At 37.7% G+C, this 4,813-nt stretch overlaps 1 long non-coding RNA gene across 1 annotated transcript; it reads left to right on the top strand.

The window, feature by feature from the left end:
• The first annotated feature begins 182 nt into the window (after positions 1–182).
• Positions 183–1,908, top strand: LOC131144573 (uncharacterized). Its single transcript, XR_009133843.1, has 3 exons — positions 183–451; positions 539–764; positions 1,347–1,908. It is a non-coding gene; the product is annotated as an uncharacterized LOC131144573 (long non-coding RNA).
• The last annotated feature ends 2,905 nt before the right edge of the window (positions 1,909–4,813 follow it).

Genomic DNA, 4,813 nt, shown 5'->3' with positions numbered 1-4,813 from the left:
GTTACCATTCCTACACAGGAGCAGCTCTCAATGACACCTCATCTGCCCGTGTGCCAACTCAGAATGCTCAAGAATAATTTCAGTTATACACGTGTAAAGGTTACATTCGCTGTGGCTGAAATCTGTTGCAACAATATTCTATTTTTTGTTATAAATATCCTGTAGCCTGCAGCAGTGTAACCGAGCGCAGATAATTCAATACAATTCTGTTTCATTTTCCTTTCTCTTCCGTTTTCTGTTTCCACTGCTGTTTTATCACTCTCTACCCTCTCTTCCATCGCTCCATCAGTGAAAACCCTACATTGCAAAGGATTTCCCCCATTACCCCCGGAGGAAGACCAGGCCATCTTCTTTGAAGTGTGCTAGCTCCAAAGCTGCTCTCCCATGGTTGGAGCTTCTGCAACTTCAAGCCTCCTTCGCTTCGCACCGTCAGAGCCAGCTCTACCAAAAGGTATGGATTCAATAATTTGATGCCTGAGCTGTTCAGTTTGGTTTATAACTCCTCTGCAAGTATCACATGCACTTTTTTTTACCCCAGGACTATGCAATGGAGACGCCCTTGAAGAAATGGCAGTGACAGCCCTCTAAACAAGGCACAACGGGCAGCACATCCGGGTGAGAAGTACTTCCAGGAGCTTTTCACAACCTTACAAAAGAACAAGGCTTTGAATAGAAGAACATGATTACTTCATTTCACCCCCGGGGCAGAAACAACCCTCAAACTCGACTTGGAGTGAGAGATCTGTGCACGGTGTTGATGAATAGTACCATGAACAGTGTTAAGAAATGACGGGCGACCTGACCTCCAAAGGGATCTGAGTGGGCAGCGGCGGCGGGGGGGCCTGCCCTGAGTCCAGGACAGGCGACGGCCCGTTCGCGTGACTCGGCGGGTGAACTGGACCCGCGTCTGTCTCTCTCCAACTGAGTGTTTCTCGACCTCCATGGGCGACTTACCGGGGATATAGCCAGCGATCGTCTCCCACCGGCACGGCGTTCCTGCGGGAATCAGCAGAAGTTCATTCTGAAAGGCCGGTCCTCCGCGAGACTCCACATGGAGTACTGCCTCCGCAAATCTGGTGTTGTTCCATGTGGAGTCAGTACTCCATGTGGAGTCTCGCGGAGGATCGGCCCTTTCAGAATGGACTTCTGCTGTTTTCCGCCTGAACGCGTGCCGGTGGGAGACCATCCCTGGCTATCTTCCCGGTAAGTCCCCATGGAGGTTAAGAAACACGGAGCGAGGCAGCAGCGGGTCCAGTCCACCCGCCGAGTCACACAAACGGGCCGTCGCCTGTGCTGGACTCAGGGCCGTCGCTGCCGCTGCCCACTCAGATCCCTTTGGAGGTCAGGTCGCCCGTCATTTCTTAACCATGTAGAAATGTGTTACAAAAACAGGTGTGTGCAGAACACACAATAGGTACCGTCCAGCAAAAAACGCCTAGCTCACTAAAGTTTGCTCCACACGCAGAACAAAAGGGGCTGGCGAGTTCAAATCAAAACATGGACCGGAAAGTTCCAACCAAAACATTCTCTCATCTACATTTCCAGATCTGCCATAACATGTGTTAATAATGTCGAAAGAACTTGTGTGCGTATGAGTTTGTTTTGATGATTTCCAAAACACCAGTGTTAATGTCGAAATTATTGGATGAGAAGCTTCATAAAAAGCTGTGATAGAAACATTAATAGGAGCTGGGATAGATGCTGTGATAGGAGTAGTGATAGAAGTTGTGATAGATAGATATGCTTCATAAGAAACATTGATGGATGACTCGCCAGAAATTTCAATGAGTTACTTTGGTAAAATATCTTCTGGTTATCAGTCATTATTTGGAAAATGATTATCGCTTGGATTAAATATGTTTTATTGCTTATTCTATAAATTTAACATTAAAACGCTGCTCATTTGAATTGTTGACTTCCACTTTCTCTTGCAACTCAAGATTATTCATGGAAATTTAGTTGTCCCGAAAGCAGGCTGAGCTGATGATTCGATTATCAAGAATTCTGTCCGTCGGGCATTAAATTAAGGCCAGCTGTTGTTCAAACGTTGATCATGCTTAATATATAAATATATAGTTGAAATCGCCCAGCTTATGCAGAGGGCAGAATATATACATACTTTGGGCAAGGCGTTCTCTGATTCTACACTCCAAGAGCTTTATTTCTATTGCACCTCTGTTTTGATTGAGCATAATTGTAACCGCAAGACGAGTAAAATGAAAGGTTCACTGGGTTTTTTGTGGCTTATTTGGAATTTGAGGCCTACCATATAGGTCTGTGTGTATTTTAAAGCCCAGTTGTACTTATTTGGAATTTGAGGCTCACCGTGGGTTTGTGCTATTTTATAAGCCTAGTTGGGCATGTTATGAATTTGAGGCCCATAAAGGACTACTCTTAAAAGGTTAAAAAGGGAAAGTTGGTAATCCTCCAAGTGATAATTTTTTAAAAAACCTATATTAACTTTTGAGTGTCATTCATTTAAAATTTAAATCTTCGTTATGCTCCAATTTGTAACATAATGCCTAAAATACTTTGAAAAATAAAAATAAAAAAATTCCATATGGTTCCCCTTCTCAACCCTTTGTTTTCTAATCTCTTCACCTTCCAACATTTTAACTCCTTATTCTTTTCATCTTCCCCTTATCATAGTATAAAAAACTCACACTTCTTCTTTTTTGTTCTCAAGTTATGATGACCTACTCATCTACTCATATGCGTATGGACATGTGTGATAATTTGATTAAAAGCTAACATTGTACAAAAAAATATTAATGATACATGAAATCAGGCAAACTCTTTGTTAGTTGATCTCTAATTTTTCCTTTCCTTTTCTTTAACTGTTAGATTGTATTCATTTACGTTGCGAATATATATAGCTCAAATGCGAATATATGTATATATATATAGATCAAACTCGATCCTTTTCTCTCCTTCCTATTCCTTCCTTTGGGTCGATAAATAGTGGATGAAACATTAAGAAACAAAAGGTAATTAAAATAATTAAGACCTAATAGAACACGCTAATTCTTACTTTTGTTTAAAGGGAATACATCTATTTATGTTGTCCTCAATATGTTGGGGGAGTCTAGAAGTACTTTAATTCAGCAATTCATGATCCTAACATTAGAATTGCTTGCAATCTCTTAACTATTTTTTTTAATAGGCATTTTATAAATAACCACATACTTCTAAATTTTGTTCTAGAAATCAATTTCAAGACAAGGCTATTTAATATCTTTGTGTAAGAATTTTATACCTTTGGGAAGAAGTTCTATTTTACACATGGAATTGATGAAATGAGCAAACTCAGGATGAAAATATGAAAGGACTGTTTTTTTTAATCTTATTGTGCTAATTATATTCTTTTTTAGGACTAAGTTCTTGCTTGTAATGATAATATTACTTTCTAGATATTAAGCGTATAGAGTAGTAGCTAAAAATTTGGTTAAAAAGTTGATATGGTTATGTGTAAATCAACTATAATTCACGAAATTTTTGGTCTTTATAAAGATCCAATTAATTACGAATATATATAATGATTAATCATATAAATTGTCAAAATTTCATTTTATAGCATAAATTGTTATTATCAATACTACAAATTTGCATCTTATTGTGCTAATAATATTATATAATTTACAAAGAGTTTGATTCTTCTAATCCCAAGAAAATATTAATTATTGTTTTTAAGATATTCATAAACTATATTATTGGGGCTTGCATCAAATTTTACGATTTATTTGGTTAGATCTAAGTGTTAACATGTCACCCTATGATTTATTTGGGAAATTTTTTAGGAAAAAAAAAAAAAAAAACTACAAAAGGCTCCAAACTTGACCTCTATTTTAAGATTTTAAACTATTTCAAAATTTTCTTACATTCAAATTTGACATTACTCAATCACTCTAGTGTGGGAGCAATACTGAAAATAAATAAATAAATATGAACTTCACCTTATAGCGCATTCAAGTGCGATTCAATTTTTCACAATCCAATAGGGCAATTATCCACACTAAACACAACATAGTTGTGCCTGTAATTTGAAATGATTTCATATAAATATAAATCTAGATCAATTAATGGTTTAAAGAATGAATCGCTAAACCAAATTATGTCCATTCGTAAGTGCATGCAATACAAGAGTGGTTTAAAATCACTCTCTTTTTAGTGGTCTCAAGTTCGCGTCTAGGAACGTCGCAACAGGTTGGCGACTCTGTTGGGGACTTGAGAGTCGAGCCAATGATTAATCGAAGATTATCCTTGAATTCGAATTCAATAAGCCTTCTAAGTACTTCCTTTCATTTTGTATAATTTGAATACACACATATGTTATGAACAATATAGAATTAACTGTAAATACTTGGTTTACTTTGAAAAGGCATGTGAATACTTGTGAATATTTTCCATGTCAAACATATGATTGGTTGTGAATGACTTGTCAAGCATGTGAATGATTGTGAATAATCTGACAAGCATGTGGTTAGTTATACATACTTCTAAGCATGTAATTATTTGTGAAAGCATGTGATTAACTATACATACTTTTAACCATGTGAATATGTTGCTTGGAAAAATGTGTGGATGAATGTGGGGTGGAGGAATTAAGTTAAAATTGGAGAAATTCACACACTCTCACTCTCTGTACCCGGGCCTTACCTACTAAGATTAGATAAGAGTGTAATAGAGTTCGTCCTTTTGTACGTAGCTAAAGCTTGATGGGACTTGTGAACCACTCCACTCAGTTCAGGTTTGGTCCAGACCTCTGTGAGGGAAGATGAAATTTTAATCTGGGGACCTTTTGTAGTAGGGATTA

Source organism: Malania oleifera, chromosome 12, assembly GCF_029873635.1.
Source record: "Malania oleifera isolate guangnan ecotype guangnan chromosome 12, ASM2987363v1, whole genome shotgun sequence".
Taxonomy (NCBI): domain Eukaryota; kingdom Viridiplantae; phylum Streptophyta; class Magnoliopsida; order Santalales; family Ximeniaceae; genus Malania; species Malania oleifera.
This window is presented reverse-complemented; position numbering and strand designations above follow the sequence as displayed.